General features: G+C 42.1%; 1 non-coding gene across 1 annotated transcript; it reads left to right on the top strand.

The window, feature by feature from the left end:
• The first annotated feature begins 2,583 nt into the window (after positions 1-2,583).
• Positions 2,584-2,689, top strand: LOC118491928. Its single transcript, XR_004892373.1, has one exon. It is a non-coding gene; the product is annotated as a small nucleolar RNA R71 (small nucleolar RNA).
• The last annotated feature ends 15,073 nt before the right edge of the window (positions 2,690-17,762 follow it).

The raw sequence follows: 17,762 nt of genomic DNA, 5'->3' as shown, positions 1-17,762 counted from the left end.
GGACATGTGAAGGTGGTCTTGTGTTGGTCATCCGGGTGTATGGCAATTTGATTATAACCCGAATACCCATCTAAGAAGCAATAATATTTTTGACCCGACAATTTTTCAATAATTTGGTCAATAAAAGGTAGCGGGAAATGGTCCTTAGAAGTGGCGGCATTCAATTTCCGGTAGTCAATACACACCCGCCACCCGGTAACCGGTCGGGTGGCAATTTGTTCACCACTTTCATCCTTGACTACTTGAATGCCAGCCTTCTTAGGCACAACTTGGGTGGGACTCACCCAAGCACTATCCGAAATCGGATAGATGATTCCCGCATCCAACCATTTAATTACCTCTTTTTTTACTACCTCCCTTAGGTTCGGGTTCAACCGCCTTTGAGCTTCTCGTGTCGGTTTGGCATCTTCGGTTGTGATAATTTTATTCATGACGATGGATGGACTAATTCCTTTGAGGTCGGCAATCGTCCATCCAATAGCACCCTTGTTCGCTCTTAACACCTCCATCAATGCTTGCTCTTGTGCCAATTCCAAATTAGAGGCAATAATGACCGGTAAAGTGTCATTATCCCCTAAAAATACGTACTTCAAATGGCTAGGCAAGTCCTTGAGCTCCAACTTTGGTGGTTCCTCCAATGATGGTTTTGTACCCGAATCGATTTCCACCGGTAGACCCTCGAATTGGTGGGTCCATGGTGGTCTACCTTCTTTCATCGCCATAACATCTTGTGCTTCCTCTTCAACCCGTAGCGCATAAGCATGTACCTGTTCAGAAAAGTCACACAGGCAAATATCCAAACCATCCTCCTCATACTCATGCGGGTTGCATCCATCTACTATGTCTGCCATGAAACACTCATCAACACCGTTAGCATTAGAATTGTTAGTAAAAACATTCAAACGCATTTTTCGATTTCCAAATGCCATATCAACTGTACCAAATCTACAATCGATAATAGCATGTGCGGTGCTTAAAAATGGCCGACCCAAAATTATATTTTGTTGTTGTTTAGGGTCCGCCGATGAGTAGTCCAACACTAAGAAGTCCACCGGGTAATAAAACTCATCAATTTTTACAATAACATTTTGAACCATACCCCGAGGCAACTTATGAGACAAATCGGCCAAAACAACCGTCGTCTCTACCCTTGCTAATGGACCAAAGTCATATTGGTCGTATAAGCCCCCCGGTAAAATGCTAACTCCGGCTCCGAGATCTAGCAACGCCTTAGCCATTTGAAAATTACCCACTTGCACATTAATCAATGGCGTGCCCGGATCTTGGAGCTTAGGAGGAAGCTCCCCATTCAACACCGCACTCACTTGCCCGGTTAAATCCACCCGCTTAGGCACTTTTTTCTTGTTTTGCCTTTTTTGTGTACATAATTCTTTTAAGAATTTTGCATAAGCGGGGACTTGTTTTATTGCATCAAGGAGTGGGAGATTTATTTTAACTTGTTTAAACATATCCCACATCTCCTCCTTTTGAGGACCTCTTGACACAATAAAATTTTTCTTTCCCGGGTCAAGTAGGGCCGATGGAAATGGAACTTGACTCGGTTCACCCTCAACTTTTTCATTCTTTTCACTTTCACCCAAACCCGGTTTTTTAATAATTGGTTCTTTTGGTTTAACCGGTGAAAGTTCATCATCACTTTCCATTCCCGTGATGTCCTCAACCACCCCCTCGACCAATTCGGGTGACAAATTGGCCTTAAACTCTTTCCCACTTCGTAAAACACTAACATGATTGATATTAACGTTACCTCGTGACGAACCATGTGAAGGGTTTACCTTAGTGTCGCTTGGAAGTTGACCCTTACCTTTCTTTAATTCCGCCACATCGGTTGCTAATTGACCCATTTGGGTTGTTAGTGATTGGATGCTTTTATCACGAACCTCATCTTTTTGCATTCGCACTTCGTCTAGTTGGTTCCGTTTTTGCATCTCCATTTGCATGCTCTTTAGCATCTCCATCACCTCGTTTCCACCCGAAAGCCCCCCTTGTTCTTGACCCGTTTGGTATTGTTTTTGATACCCTTGGTTATTCCCGCCTCGGTACCCACCTTGGTTATTGTAAGATGGTCGTGAACCAAAATTACCTTGGCTACCTTGAAAATTTGGGTTCGCTTGATTTGACGGGTTCCCATATCTAAAGTTCGGGTGATTCCTCAATCCGGGGTGGTAGGTATTAGAATTCATGTTGTTGTAGTTCCTACCACCTCCTCCTTGACCTTGACCTTGAACCGCATGGACTTCCTCGTATTGCCCTTCCAACATCCCTTGGCAGTTTTCAGCCGCATGACCTATTTCATTACACAAAGCACAAACATTATATATTTGGTTAGTGGTTTGAACATTACCATCATCTATGGCGTGCACTTGTGGTCGGTTAGTGGTTGGTCGGGCTCTTCTTGAAGCTTGGGCCTTCCTTTTTGATGTAGTTGCCATGCTTTCCAAAAACTCCCAATCTTCATTCTCATAGTTCGTTCCAAACGTCCCTCCGGTGATAGACATTAGATCACGTGCGTCTTCGGCACTCAACCCCTCATGAAAGGCGTTCATCAACTCCCATAACTCAATTCCATGATGAGGGCAGTTTTTAATCATCATGTTAAAACGCTCAAACGCCTCATGGAACATCTCACCGTGTTGTTGTTGAAAGCTTCTCAATCCCTTCCGCGCATCATTGGTCTTTTGGGCGGTGTAAAATTCATCCAAAAAGGTTTGTTGCATCTCCCCCCATGTATATATTGATGCCGAAGGCAAAGTGTAGAACCACTTCTTTGCCTTTTCCTCCAAAGAAAACTGAAATAAGACCAACTTGACTTCATCGGCCGAAAAACCTTGACTCCCAAAAGTGTTGCAAATTGAGTCATAGGCCTCTAGATGGAAATACGGCTCCTCCGTTGCTAACCCTTTGTACTTCGGTAAACTTTGCAACGAGTTTGTTCTTACTTCAAAAGTTCTCCCTTGGTTGTTGTGAGGGATAACCACCGGTGAAGGGTTTTGAGTAATGATTGGCCTGAAATGTGCCTCTATTCCCCTTGCTTGTTCCCTAAGATGCCTTCTTGGAACACCCAATCGACCCCTTGGACGAATAGGACCCATTGGTCTTGGTATAGGCCCTTGTGGTGCAATTGGTTGTTGGGGCATCGGTGGGTATTGATTCGGCCTTTGAAATTGTGGGTGTACATGTTGTGGCCTAACTTGTTGCAATGGAATGGGTTGTTGGATTGGTGGCCCTTGTGGTCTTGGCCGAATGTGTTGTGGTATAATTTGTTGTTGTGGCATTCCACCAACACTTGCCATTCCTTGAGATTGACTTTGCAAATACCCAAACTCCCCTTGATCACCATAACCTCCATAACCGTACCCATCATCTTCATAACCCTCATAATCTTCAAATCCCTCATCATAACCATCTCCTTGAATTCCCGAGGTCTGCCCAAATGGGATGGTCGAATACTGAAAGCCCGACTGTTGTTGTTGTGGTCTAAAAGATGAAGTAGTATGCACGATAGTTGAATTGGGTGCAATTGTGAAGGTGGACGATGATTGACCTGTAGTTGGGGGAAAGAAGTGAGATAATGGTGGGATTGTGGTGGATGGATCGTAGGTGATGGTAGGCTCAGTTTGAGTGGTGATTGGTTGGGTGGAGTTGGATGGTGTAAATTCTGCGGTGGTATTAGGTAATGTAGTGTTTGGTGATGGTTGGGTGGAAGTAGGTATAAAGGATGAGGTTGTTTGACTGGTTGTAAGTGGAATCTGAGAATCAGCCATGATGTTTCTCGGTGTAATGGGTGAAGTGGGTGAACCAATGATTTTGTTTTCTCGCACTAAAACTCGGTTTTGTCGTAGCGTTCTTTCAATTTCCGGATCAAACGATAGCGGTGATGACCTGTGAGAGCCTCTAGTATGCATACACCTAAAGTACCTGCACACTAAACACAACCAGCGTAAACCCGAAAATAACAAACAAAACTATTAAACTAACACACGTTGCGCACTACTCCCCGGCAGCGGCGCCAAAATTTGACGTGATGTCGTGGGTCACGCAAATTTAATCCCCAAACAACTGTAGTTAGTGGTAAAAGGGTATCGAACTCAGGGAGTATGTGGAAGATGTGTCGATTGTATAGCTTTGTATTTAAACTAATTATTAAACTAAATTGCAGAAAATTAAAATTCAAGATTGTGAATTGTTGTTTTAGAAAACTAAATTAAGAACTAATTCAAATCAAAGTTGGTTGTAAACAATTAGGAGAGAACAATGATCACCCTAGGTTTCAGTTTCTTTAAACAGTTGTGTGTAATTTCACTAGAAAGAGTTACATAGACATAACTCGTGTATATGTGATTGAAGTGGTAAAAGGGAACAAAGTACTCGGATTAGATAACGCGAGGTTGTTTCCCGATGACCTATTAACCAATAACCAACCCTAACCCTTCCCGTGATATCTCGGTTGCCAACGGCACCAAGAACGTACGATTAAGACTAGAAATTGCAATATTGATTAACAAACTACAAACAATCAAACATACACCATGACATTCAAGCAACGCAAGATTTCATTCTAGAAATGCAGAAATTAAACACACAAAAGTTTCAGAAACATTCACCTAGGATGATCACCGAAGAGTTTAGCCGGACATGGCTCGGTGAATCATCATCAACATCAAACTATTGTTCATACAAATCAAAAGCACAAACCGAATGATTGAAATTGTTCACAAAACAAGCCACAAGCCAAAATTCGTCCCCAAGGTGTCCAAGAACCGTCCAATGATGAGATAAGATGAAAAGACACCCAAAAACCGAATACATAATAGCAGTTACGTTTTTGGAATCGCAGTTCCACCGTAAATTACGGCTCCTCCGTAATTTACGGTGGACATCATTTCTTTACGGTATTGAGAGCCTGTGTTACGGTGCAGAAAATTGCCAATTCCAGGTCTACCGTAAATTACGGTAGAACCGTAATTTACGGTGGTCAGCAACTTTGTCTCCTTTGTTGTTTCTTTTGTTCTCCTCTCGACCCGTTCTCCACCAAAGCCTCCAACACTGCCTTTTATCCATCTTTTAGCTCCTAAATCGTACCTGAAACATAAGCATCGTAGTTATCTAATTCAAGATAATTACACGGCTAAATGGAGGATTATTTCATCTTTTAACATGCTTAAGGGTTGTCCAAAGGACCACCCATCAATCACTTTAGTGAGAAATATGCAAGCGACACAAGGATTTATACGAGGAAAAAGCCCTTGATCAATGAATGATCTCCGGCATAAAAAACCTCGGGTGATGGCAACTACCGATCACCAAACTTCAATATAACAAAAAATGGTTACAACTTCGGATGATAATGAGCTGAGTACAAGGATCACTATAGTATCGAGTGTCTAAGCGTGTGAGAAATGTGTTGTGTGTCTTCCGAATGGGGAAGAGTGTTATATATACAAGTGTGAGTGACCTATTTTAGGTAAATAGACTAACAATCAGCTCATTACCCCTTTAGAAATAAAAGTAAATCTAGCCTAAATTATCGCCCTTAAATCATGCCGAGTTTCCATATCCTCTACAACGTTCATCTCTGATTAAGCATATGCCAAAGTTGTAAAGACGCGTCCCTTGTTTGCGATGCTAAGAGCGGATCCTGCTAGACATTCCTGCAAGATAACATTAAATTCAATGAAAACAACTGTTAGCATGAGGATCCCTATGATGGTCCGTGATCCTGATCCTGGAACTCTTGCTGAGGATCACTATCTGCCAAAGAAACAAGGATCACTGGTTAGGATCACATGTAAGGATCATGTGTTATAAAAATCCAGCCCTAACAATTGCCCCCAAAATATAAGGAGTGATATTGTAAATAAATGAGTTATATTTTGCTTGATCTTATCTGCAACGAGCTAATCGGATAACTAGCCGTTGGAGTCGGACTAGCCGTTGTGATTCTTACGTCACAGAAGTGACAGCCCTGCAGATCATCATTATAAATAGGAGATAGAGATAGGATCAATTCGCATTTAAAATCAAAGAAACTCCCTTTATAATCTCGTCCGAAGATCAATCAGGTATCTCTCTTCTTCCTTCTTCCTTCTCTTACTCTGTTTTCTGCTTCTTTGTTTTTCTTCAACATTCTGCAAGCATGCTGCTACGCAACTCCCCTCATAAGGATCCTAAAAAGAACAGTCCCTTGAAGGGTCAAGGGATCATCAAGGATTCTCCCCATGAGAGGTGTTGTTTCACCGATGTTCATATTGATAGAATTCGTCATTGTTTTCCGGCGAACACCATCTTCAAGTCCTTCACTCCCACTGCTTTGAGTGACTTTATTTCTGATACTTGGGTAGCCTTTCCCGTTACTCCGTTCTTAATAGGATATTCGTATCCTTTTCCTCGATTCACTCAGTCCTTCTTTTCCCTCACCGGCATCTCCTATATCCAGGCCATGCCAATGATCTGGAGGGTTTTATATACCCTTGAAAGGATCATTGAGCAGGAAGGGATTGATTTAGGAATGGCAGAGCTGGCTGAGATGTATGATCTCACAACGTTTGGATCCTGTCGATATTTGTTTAAACGGAAAGCCGGGGAGGATCACCCTGTTCTCAAGGTCACCAAGAATGACACGAATTGGAAGCGACGGTTCTTCTTTGTTAGGAGGGATACCATCCCTGATGGGAAGGATCTGCCCATGGAGTGGGCTACTCATGGTAGGATAGGGGATCCTAGAAGGATCACCATCAGATTTATTACTTAGGATGAGGATCACTAATATATTCTTTGTTTTTTGTTTATTGTGCAGCTATCTCCATCTCTTATCTGAAGTTGACACCTGCTGCAAAAGAGAGGCTTTTGGCCTTCAAGAAGCTTGATCCGGAGACAAGAAGTTTTCAAGTTGCCACCCAAGATTCACAGGAAGTATCCTCCGCATCTGCCACAATGTCAAGTAAGTATCCTCATTTAACAAGTAGTTTTATGTAGGATTTCTAAATCAGTTAGAATACTTATCTTATTTTGGTTGTGTAGGTGCAGGAAAATCTGCTAGATCTGCCTCCAAGTTTGGCATTGATGATCTTGCTAATGTCAAATCTGCGAGGAAGAAGACCCCTGCTGCCAGTCCAACTGCTTCAGCCCCTAAAGCGCCTATTAGGGGTAAAGGAAAGAAGAGGAAAGCCTCTGAGGATCTTCAAGGATTTCCCTTGCTCCGCCAACAGTTTCTTGATTACGTTAACGAAGTAAGGATCACTGCTCCTGCTTGCATGTCCTGCTTGTATATCTTGCTTGTTTGAGGATCACTTTGTCCTGAACTTACCCTTTTCCCTTTCTGCAGAAACTCGCTGAAATAGAAACATATATTGGCCACGTTGAGGATCAAGACCGCCAAATTGCCGACCTCCAACAGATGGGTGTGCTGAAGGATCTCAAGATTGCTGATCTTGAGAAGGAGCTCCGGGCCACCAAGGATAAAGCTGCCAGGATGCTGATCAATTTCGATTATGAGAAGCATGACATTACCCAGGATGCCAAGGTCTCTGCTGCGATAGCCATGTATAAGATCCAGCTGCAGATGGCTGCGGAGGCTCAGGATCCTTCCTTCGACAAGAGCACATGGGATGTGGAAGGCTGGAAGGCGAGGCTGGCAGAGTTGGAGGATGATGAGGAGGCTGAGGAGATCCCAATGCTTGAAGATGGTGATGCTGGCAAGGATCAGGTGGAAGCAAGTGGAGCTGGTGGTGATGGTGCAGCGAAGGTTTGAGCTGCAGGATTGGGCAATGATGGAAATTTTTAGACATAGCCGGAGCCCAATTTTTTGTTTGATGGTAGTTTGTTTCGAACAATTTTGATGGTCTGTAACTTGAACAATAGTTTTAGGATTAAGGATCCAGGATCCTTCAGACAATAGGTAGGATTGCAAACGGTGGAGGGATCCTCTGTTTGGGGGATGAAGCCTTTGTGATCCTGCCGCTTTTATTTACCTGCATGCTATGACCGCACAAACAATGGACACCCTTTGCCAACCCATGTGGACGGGCCACGTTTTGCTGGTAGAAACGTGGGTTGGCAATTTTGACAACTTTGAAGGGTTTAAAATCCTTTTGTTAATAAAATATCTCTAATCTTTTTGGCTTATCTCGTGTTATTATCCTTTGCTTATCCTCTTATTTTCTGCTTGTTTAGAAATGTATTTATTTGAGTAAGAAAAGTTAAGCAAATTATGTTTAAGAAGTTTAGGATATGATCCTGGATCAAATATCCTATAATCGAAAATTTTCAAAGTAGCTTATTTTAAGGATCACAGGTTTAGTTGTCAAGGTCTAAGGGTTATTCAAATGAATGATGAAATTAAAAACAGTTAAGGATCATACCTGAGGATCCAAGTTAGGGTCCTAACCTTTAATCAGGATAACCATAAGTAAAACTTTAATGGATAATAAGGATTAAGGATCCTTAATTGTTTAACTTCGAAAACCTGAAAAAATGGAATATAACTTGGGACTAAGCCAATATAAAAGATAAGTTAGTAACTGGGGACATGCCCAAAGGATAACTAGGGACAAGCCCAAAGGATCACTGGGGACAAGCCCAAAGGATAACTGGGGACAAGCCCAAGGATCGTATGCAAACTGGAGTATGGCCCTTACTGGCGACTATCCAAACTTGGTGACATGAAAATGTCAAAACCTTAGTGTTAGGGCTGGATTTTTATGACCTATGATCCTTACATGTTATCCTAACAAGTGATCCTTGTTTCCTTGACAGATAGTGATCCTCAGAGGAGCTTCAGGATCAGGATCACGGATCATCCTAAGGATCCTCATACTAACGATTGTTCTCTTTGGATTTAATGTTATCTTGCAGGAATTACAAGTGGGATCTAGTCTTTGCAACGTAAACAAGGAACCTATCACGCTAATCTTGCACACGTATTACCAGAAATAGACGTTGTAGAGGATATGGAAACTCGGCATGATTTAAGGGCGATAATTTAGGCTAGATTTACTTTTATTTCTAAAGGGGTAATGAGCTGATTGTTAGTCTATTTACCTAAAATAGGTCACTCACACTTGTATATATAACACTCTTCCCCATTCGGAAGACACACAACACATTTCTCACACGCTTAGACACTCGACACTATAGTGATCCTTGTACTCATCTCATTATCATCCGAAGTTGTAACCATTTTTTGTTATATTGAAGTTTGGTGATCGGTAGTTGCCATCACCCGAGGTTTTTTATGCCGGAGATCATTCATTGATCAAGGGCTTTTTCCTCGTATAAATCCTTGTGTCACTTGCATATTTCTTACCAGAGTGATCCTTTACTTTTTCAACAAACCAAGCATCATTCCCCGTTTACTTAGAGTTTGGTTGCATTATCCTTGTGTGATTTTTGACCAAAACAGTTTGGCGCCCACCGTGGGGCAACTGGTGCTTCAATTCTGAGAAATTTTGTTCATTTCATTTATTTCGGTTCATTACCTTCAAACACATGGCTTCTCCAGCGAAGAACACTCCAAGCTCTATGTCGGCGGTCACTTTTTCACAGGGCATTCCGCCTTTGCATCATCTCCCCATTGCATTCCAGAAAAATGCTGAGAAATTCTCCGAAAAAGACAACCCCCGTTTTCACAAAACCAACTGTTGTTTCTTCCTCTACACTTACTAACAGCGATTTTTATGCTTTGATTGTGTAGATGAAGGATCACATGCGGCAGGTCAAAACTAATGGCAGGATCCTTGGCGAAATTGATAAAATCAGCAGAGGATCACTCCCCTTTGATGTCGTGGTCGCTGAATTTCGACACTCCGGTCATAACTTCCCAGAACTTTGCAGCTCCACATGTCCAATACCAGGGTGGATCAACAGGAATACGTTCTGGATCATCGGCAATGTCTCAGATTCAAGGATCCTCGCAGGTTCAAGGATCCTCTCAGGTTCAAGGATCCTCGCAGGTTCAAGGATCCTCGCAGGTTCAAGGATCCTCTCAGGTTCAAGGATCCTCGCAGGTTCAAGGATCCTCTCAGGCTCAAGGATCCTCTCAGGCTCAAGGATCCTCACAGGCTCAAGGTTCCTCCTTCCAGAGTTTAGGTGATAAGGTTAGGTGGACAAGGAAGAATGACAAACCGTCTGCCACCGAAGACGAATCGAAATGGTGTGCTTACCATGGGTATTCTGGTCATCTCATAGATAAGTACATAGCATTTAGGAAGGAGATAGGTTATCTTTAGAGCAAAGGATACTTGAAGGAATTGCTTGGAAGGAAAAGGTCAAGGATCAAGTATCCTGAGAAAATTCCTGAAAAAGCTCCTCCTCCACCATCCGATGCTTGAATCATCCATTTCATCTCCGGAGGTTCTCAGCAGCTAAGAGACGTGCAAAGGAAACAAAGATGGAGAATGGGGGCAAACCTGTTCGGACCTCCATCCTTACCCAGAAGAAAGTGATATCATATGATGAGGATAACTGTGCGGACATTCAGGATCCTCATCACGACGGTGTAGTTATTACATTATTTATATCTAACCGTTTTGTTCGCAGGATTCTCATTGATGGGAAAAGCTCAGTGAACATAATCCAGTTGGATGTCCTCGATAGAATGGACATCCTTGAATCCGATATTGTCCAAAGATCATCTATCCTTGGAGAGACAAAGATTACATTGGGGGACACCAAACTTCCTATCTACATAGAGGGAGCCATGGATACACGATATGAAGGCAATCCCTCTCAACATATCATCAACGTGTCAAGGTCCCAACTCTATGAGATATGGTGAAGATAGAAAGTGATCAGCAGGAGGCAAAAAACTATTACACTTCTCCAAAGAAGCCAGCCTCCAAGGAGCAAGACATCATGGAGGCAAGAGAGCAAGACGTCAAGGATGTTATGTTGAACTCAGAGGATCCTGAATCCAAAATTTTTATAGGATCTGGATCCTAGACAGTATTTAGCAGGATTTAGTATCCTTCTTGGAAAGAAGAAAATCTACCTTCGCTTGGAAACATGAAGATATGACAGGTATATCTAAGGATATTATCACTCATAAACTTGGCATTGACAGGTCATTCAAACCAATCCACCAAAAAAGGAGAAAGTTTGCAATTGAAAGGAATCCAAGAAGAGGTAGACAAATTGCTCAAAGACAAGTTTGAGTGGACTGATAGGCATGAAGCTGCACTTAACGTTCTTAAGGATCATCTATCCTCAGCACCAGCCCTGATGAAACCAGAAAATGGAGAATCGTTATCCTTATACTTAGCTATTTCAGCTAAAGTAGTAAGCGTGATCCTAGTTAAGGATCATGAAGGTTCTCAACATCCGGTATACTATGTAAGTAAAATTCTACTTGATGCTGAGGCCAGGTATGTTCTCAGGAAAACTGAAATAGCAGGTAGAATGGCAAAGTGGATAGTCAAGCTTAATGCATATGACATTAAGTATGAACCTAGGACTGTCATCAAGTCCGAAGCTTTAGCTGACTTTGTGGCTGATTTCAGTAGTGATCTACAAAGGGAAGCTGAATTAGAAGTTCAACAACTTGAGAAGACCAAGGATCCTTGGACACTCTTCATGGATGGAGCTTCAAATGTTAAAGGAACTGGACAAAGCACACTACTAAAATCGCCACAGGGGGACATTATACCCCAATCCATTGCATGTAAATTCCAAACCACTAATAATGAGGCAGAGTATGAGGCCTTTATAGCAGGTTTGCAATTAGCTAACAATATGAGGACCAGGTATCTTCAAGTATATGTAGATTCTCTATTAATTACTAATCATTATAACGGTTCTTACACTGTCAAATGTGAAAAGCTAATCAAATACTTAGAAATGATCAGGAAACTGGCAGATTCTTTTGCTTTTTTCAGTCTATCACAGGTACCCAGGGAAGAGAATGCAGAAAGTTGATGTTCTAGCTAATCTTGGATCATCACTGAAGATTCCAGAGGATGTTAAAATACTCATCCATGTTTTAACGCCTGCAATTGAGGATCACATAGCCATGGAGATAGTGGAGGATTCTGCAATCATACCTGGTGATCCCGCACAGTCGAATTCAGGATCCTGGATCCTTCCAATCCTAAGATATATACAACATGGAGAGATCCCTACAAGACAAAATCCTAAAGCTTTCAAATTCAAGGAGACTGTGGAAACCACACTTGGGGCAGAGCACTATTCTCAAGGATCCTTAGAACAGGATACTATTGGCCTACCATGAAGATGTATGCTGTGGAATACACAAAGAAATGTGATGATTGTCAAAGACACAGTAATATTCTACACCAACCAACATAACATCTGCATCCTAAGAAGAAGCTTTTGCTCAAAGTCAGAAAAAAGGAAATGGCCAGTTATGGCTGGAGCATACAACAAGAATTACAGGATTAGAAGATTTCAAGTTGGTGATTTTGTGCTAAGAGAAGCATTCCAGAACACTACAAATTCTTCTGATGGCAAGCTAAAACCAAAGTGGGAAGACCCCTATCTAATTGAAGCTGAATCAGGAAAGGGGGCATATCATTCGTTAACAATGGATGGTGATCTCCTACCAAGAGCTTGGAATGTTGTTCATTTCAAAAAAATACTTTAAGTAAGAAGGATCAGGGATCCTCAGCGATACCGGTATTCTGATCCAGGATCCTCAAAGGATATATGATTCTACATTTGGTAACACATTACTTTCATTTTCATTCATTTTATACTTATTACTTATCATAAGTTAAAGATGTTAATCAGTTAACATCTATTTTCACAAAGTTTAAGCTTTTGCAGACTTGTTATCATTTTACAGAAGATCAAAGTGGTTGGCCAACCCTCCAAAGTTTTGGGCTTGTCCCCAGTTTGGGCTTGTCCCCAGTTTCGCCTGTAGCGCACGATGATCCTGGTATAGTTCACGTCTTTGGGACCAGTACCCACTTTCGGGGCTGACAACCTCATCGTACTGGCTATACCTAGGATCCTACGTATAATGGTAGACGTACCATACATCCGTTCCTAAGGTTTCTAACGTTTTCACGTTAGCTAAGGTTTTGGCATTTTCATGTCACTAAGATTGGATAGTCGCCAGTAAGGGCCATACTCCAGTTTACATACGATCCTTGGGCTTGTCCCCAGTCATCCTTTGGGCTTGTCCCCAGTTATCCTTCGGGCTTGTCCCCAGTGATCCTATGGGCTCGTCCCCAGTTATCCTTTGGGCTTGTCCCCAGTTACTAACTTATCTTTTATATTGGCTTAGTCCCAAGTTATATCCCATTTTTTCAGGTTTTCGAAGTTAAACAATTAAGGATCCTTAATCCTTGTTATTCATTAAAGTTTTTACTTATGGTTATCCTGATTAAAGGTTAGGATCCTAACTTGGATCCTCAGGTATGATCCTTAGCTATTTTTAATTTCATTATTCATTTGAATAACCCTTAGACCTTGACAACTGAACCTATGATCCTTAAAATAAACTACCTTGAAAATTTTCGATTATAGGATATTTGATCCAGGATCATATCCTAAACTTCTTAAACATAATTTGCTTACCTTTTCTTGCTCAAATAAATACATTTCTAAACAAGCGGAAAATAAGAGGATAAGCAAAGGATAACAACACGAGATAAGCAAAAAAGATTAGAGTTATTTTATTAACAAAGGATTTTAAACCCTTCAAAGTTGTCAAAATTGCCAACCCACGTTTCTACCAGCAAAACGTGGCCCGTCCACATGGGTTGGCAAAGGGTGTCCATTGTTTGTGCGGTCATAGCATGCAGGTAAATAAAAGCGGCAGGATCACAAAGGCTTCATCCCCCAAACAGAGGATCCCTCCACCGTTTGCAATCCTACCTATTGTCTGAAGGATCCTGGATCCTTAATCCTAAAACTATTGTTCAAGTTACAGACCATCAAATTGTTCGAAACAAACTACCATCAAACAAAAAAAAATTGGGCTCCGGCTATGTCTAGAAGTTTCCTTCATCGCCCAATTCTGCAGCTCAAACCTTCGCTGCACCATCACCACCAGCTCCACTTGCTTCCCCCTGATCCTTGCCAGCATCACCACCTTCAAGCATTGGGATCTCCTCAGCTTCATCATCATCCTCCAACTCTGCCAGCCTTGCCTTCCAGCCCTCGACGTCCCATGTGCTTTTGTCAAAGGCAGGATCCTGAGCCTCCGCAGCCATCTGCAACTGGATCTTGTACATGGTTATCGCAGCAGAGACCTTGGCATCCTGGGTGATATCATGCTTCTCATAATCGAAGTTGATCACCATTTTGGCAGCTTCATCCTTGGTAGCCCGAAGCCCCTTCTCAAGATCAGCAATCTTGAGATCCTTCAGCACACCCATCTGTTGGAGGTCAGCGATTTGGCGGTCATGATCCTCAACGTGGCCAATATAAGTTTCTATTTCAGCAAATTTCTGCAAAAAGGGAAAAGGGTAAGCCCAGGACCAGGTGATCCTCAAACAAGCAGGATATTCAAGCAGGATATTCAAACAAGATATACAAGCAGGGGCAATGATCCTTACCTCATTGACGTAATCAAGAAACTGTTGGCGGAGCAGGGGAAATCCTTGGAGACCCTCAGCATCAGAGGTTTTCCTCTTCTTTCCTCCCTTTCCTCTCACAGGTGCCTTGGGGACAGAGGTACTCGGGCTGGCAGGATTCTTCCTCCTTGAAGGTTTGACGTTGGACAAATCTTCAACACCAAATTTTGAAGCAGACTTAGCAGATTTTCCAGCGCCTATACAACCAAAATAAGATAAGTATTCTAACTGAATTTGAAATCCTACACAGAATTACTTTTTAAATCGGGATACTTACTTGACATTGTGACAGAGGCAGAGGATACTTCTTGAGAATCCTGGGTGGCAGCCTGGAAAGTTCTTATCTCCGGATCAAGCTTCTTGAAGGCCAAGAGTCTTTCTTTTGCAGCAGGAGTCAACTTCAGATGTGAAACGGAGATAGCTGCACGATAAGAAAACAACAGAATATCAGTGATCCTTCTATCAAGGAATATGTTCTATGGTGATCCTTCCAGGATCCTCTATCCTACCGTGGGTAGCCCACTCCTTGGGCAAATCCTTCCCGTTAGGGATGGTATCTCTCCTAACAAAAAAGAATCGCTGCTTCCAATTAGTATCATTCTTGGTAACCTTGAAGATTGGATGCTCCTCCCCGGGTCTACGTTTGAACAGATAACGATGGGAACCAAAGGTGGTCAGATCGTATAGCTCACCCAACTCGGCCATACCTAAGTCAATCCCCTCTTGCTCGATGATCCTTTCAAGGGTAAACAAAACCCTCCAGATCATCGGCATGGCCTGGACGTAAGATATGCCGGTCAAGGAGAAGAATGCTTGAGTAAAGGCTGGAAAGGGATACGTATAACCTATGGAAAACGGGATCACAGGAAAGGCAACCCATGAATCGGAGGTGTGGTCACTCAGGGCAGAGGGATCATAAGCTTTGAACACCGTATTTGCAGGAAAACAGCACCGAATCCTATCAATCTGAGGATCAGCAAAGATACAGCGTTCTTTAGCAGAGTTTGTGATGATCCCTTGGCTCTTAAAGGGGCTTTCTTTCTGTTGATCCTTGGCAGGAGAATTCCGGAGCAACATACTGAACGAGATATGAAAAACAGAACAAAAGAGAAGAAGATGAAAAGGAGAATACCTGGTTGATCTTCTGAATACGGTTATAAAGGGAGTTGCTTTGAATTTAAATACATTCGATCCTATCCCTATTTCTATTTATAATGATGATTTGTGCAGGGCTGTCACTTCCATGACGTCAGATTGCAACGGATAGTTCCATCTTAACGGCTATATATCCGTTGAGTTAGGTATAGATAAGATTCAGCAAAATATAACTCGCTTATATCACATAAAAACTCCTTATATTTTGGGGGCAATTGTTAGGGCTGGATTTTATGACCTATGATCCTTACATGTTATCCTAACAAGTGATCCTTGTTTCCTTGACAGATAGTGATCCTCAGAGGAGCTTCAGGATCAGGATCACGGATCATCCTAAGGATCCTCATACTAACGATTGTTCTCTTTGGATTTAATGTTATCTTGCAGGAATTACAAGTGGGATCTAGTCTTTGCAACGTAAACAAGGAACCTATCACGCTAATCTCGCACACGTATTACCAGAAATAGACGTTGTAGAGGATATGGAAACTCGGCATGATTTAAGGGCGATAATTTAGGCTAGATTTACTTTTATTTCTAAAGGGGTAATGAGCTGATTGTTAGTCTATTTACCTAAAATAGGTCACTCACACTTGTATATATAACACTCTTCCCCATTCGGAAGACACACAACACATTTCTCACACGCTTAGACACTCGACACTATAGTGATCCTTGTACTCAGCTCATTATCATCCGAAGTTGTAACCATTTTTTGTTATATTGAAGTTTGGTGATCGGTAGTTGCCATCACCCGAGGTTTTTTATGCCGGAGATCATTCATTGATCAAGGGCTTTTTCCTCGTATAAATCCTTGTGTCACTTGCATATTTCTTACCAGAGTGATCCTTTACTTTTTCAACAAACCAAGCATCATTCCCCGTTTACTTAGAGTTTGGTTGCATTATCCTTGTGTGATTTTTGACCAAAACACTTAGCTAACGTGAAAACGTTAGAAACCTTAGGAACGGATGTATGGTACGTCTACCATTATACGTAGGTTCCTGAGTATAGCCAGTACGATGAGGTTGTCAGCCCCGAAAGTGGGTACTGGTCCCAAAGACGTGAACTATACCAGGATCATCGTGCGCTACAGGCGGAAACTGGGGACAAGCCCAAGGATAACTGGGGTTGGACCCAAGGATCTGAGGTGCTTTTGAAGATTCTTAACGATATGCTGAGGATACCTGGACTATCATAACTCAAATTCTCAGGAGAGGAGGATGAAGGATGCATGATCCTTATCCTTAGGTAAAAATAAGAAAATGGAATAGTTTTAAGATAAGGACTTTACCAGGGTGAGGATCATTGACATCGTTGGGATCCTTCGAGGATGCTTTCAATGTAAGGATCATATGTATTCAGGAGGATCCTGCTTACATGAAATATTTCTTTAAGTGAACAGCATTCCAGGCTCTTGGTAACAAATTTCCTTCCATGGTTAGCAATCTGTATGCCCCCTTTCCTGCTTTGGCTTCAATCAAGTAAGGGCCTTCCCACTTTGGTGCTAACTTCCCGTCAGCAGGATTGATAGTATTTTGGAATGCTTTTCTCAATACCATATCTTTGACTTGGAACTTCCTTATCCTGACGTTTTTGTTGTAAGCACCAGCCATTCTTTGTTGGTAGCTTGCCATCCTTATCCTAGCCAGATCCCTGATTTCCTCAATAGTATCCAAGTCTTGAGCTAAGATTGCAGCATTCTCTTCAGGATCACGAGTACTTGTTCTAGCAGTTGGAACCACCATTTCTGTTGGGATCACTGCTTCTGCCCCAAATACTAAAGAGAAGGGTGTTTGACCAGTGGCATTCTTGGGAGTTGTCCTATAAGCCCATAGCACATAAGGCAATTCCTCTGCCCATTTCCCCTTCTTGGATCCTAATTTCTTCTTCAGGTTGTTGATGATGATCTTGTTGGATGATTCTGCTTGACCATTGGCTTGTGGATGGACTGGTGTTGATGTTATCATCTTAATTCCCCAACTGTCACAAAAGTTAGTGGTTCTGCTCCCAATGAATTGGGAACCATTATCACATATAATTTCAGAGGGA

This window comes from Helianthus annuus, chromosome 4, assembly GCF_002127325.2.
Source record: "Helianthus annuus cultivar XRQ/B chromosome 4, HanXRQr2.0-SUNRISE, whole genome shotgun sequence".
NCBI classification, from domain to species: Eukaryota; Viridiplantae; Streptophyta; class Magnoliopsida; order Asterales; family Asteraceae; genus Helianthus; species Helianthus annuus.
The sequence above is the reverse complement of the archived record's forward strand: the minus strand, read 5'-3'. Positions and strand labels throughout refer to the sequence as shown.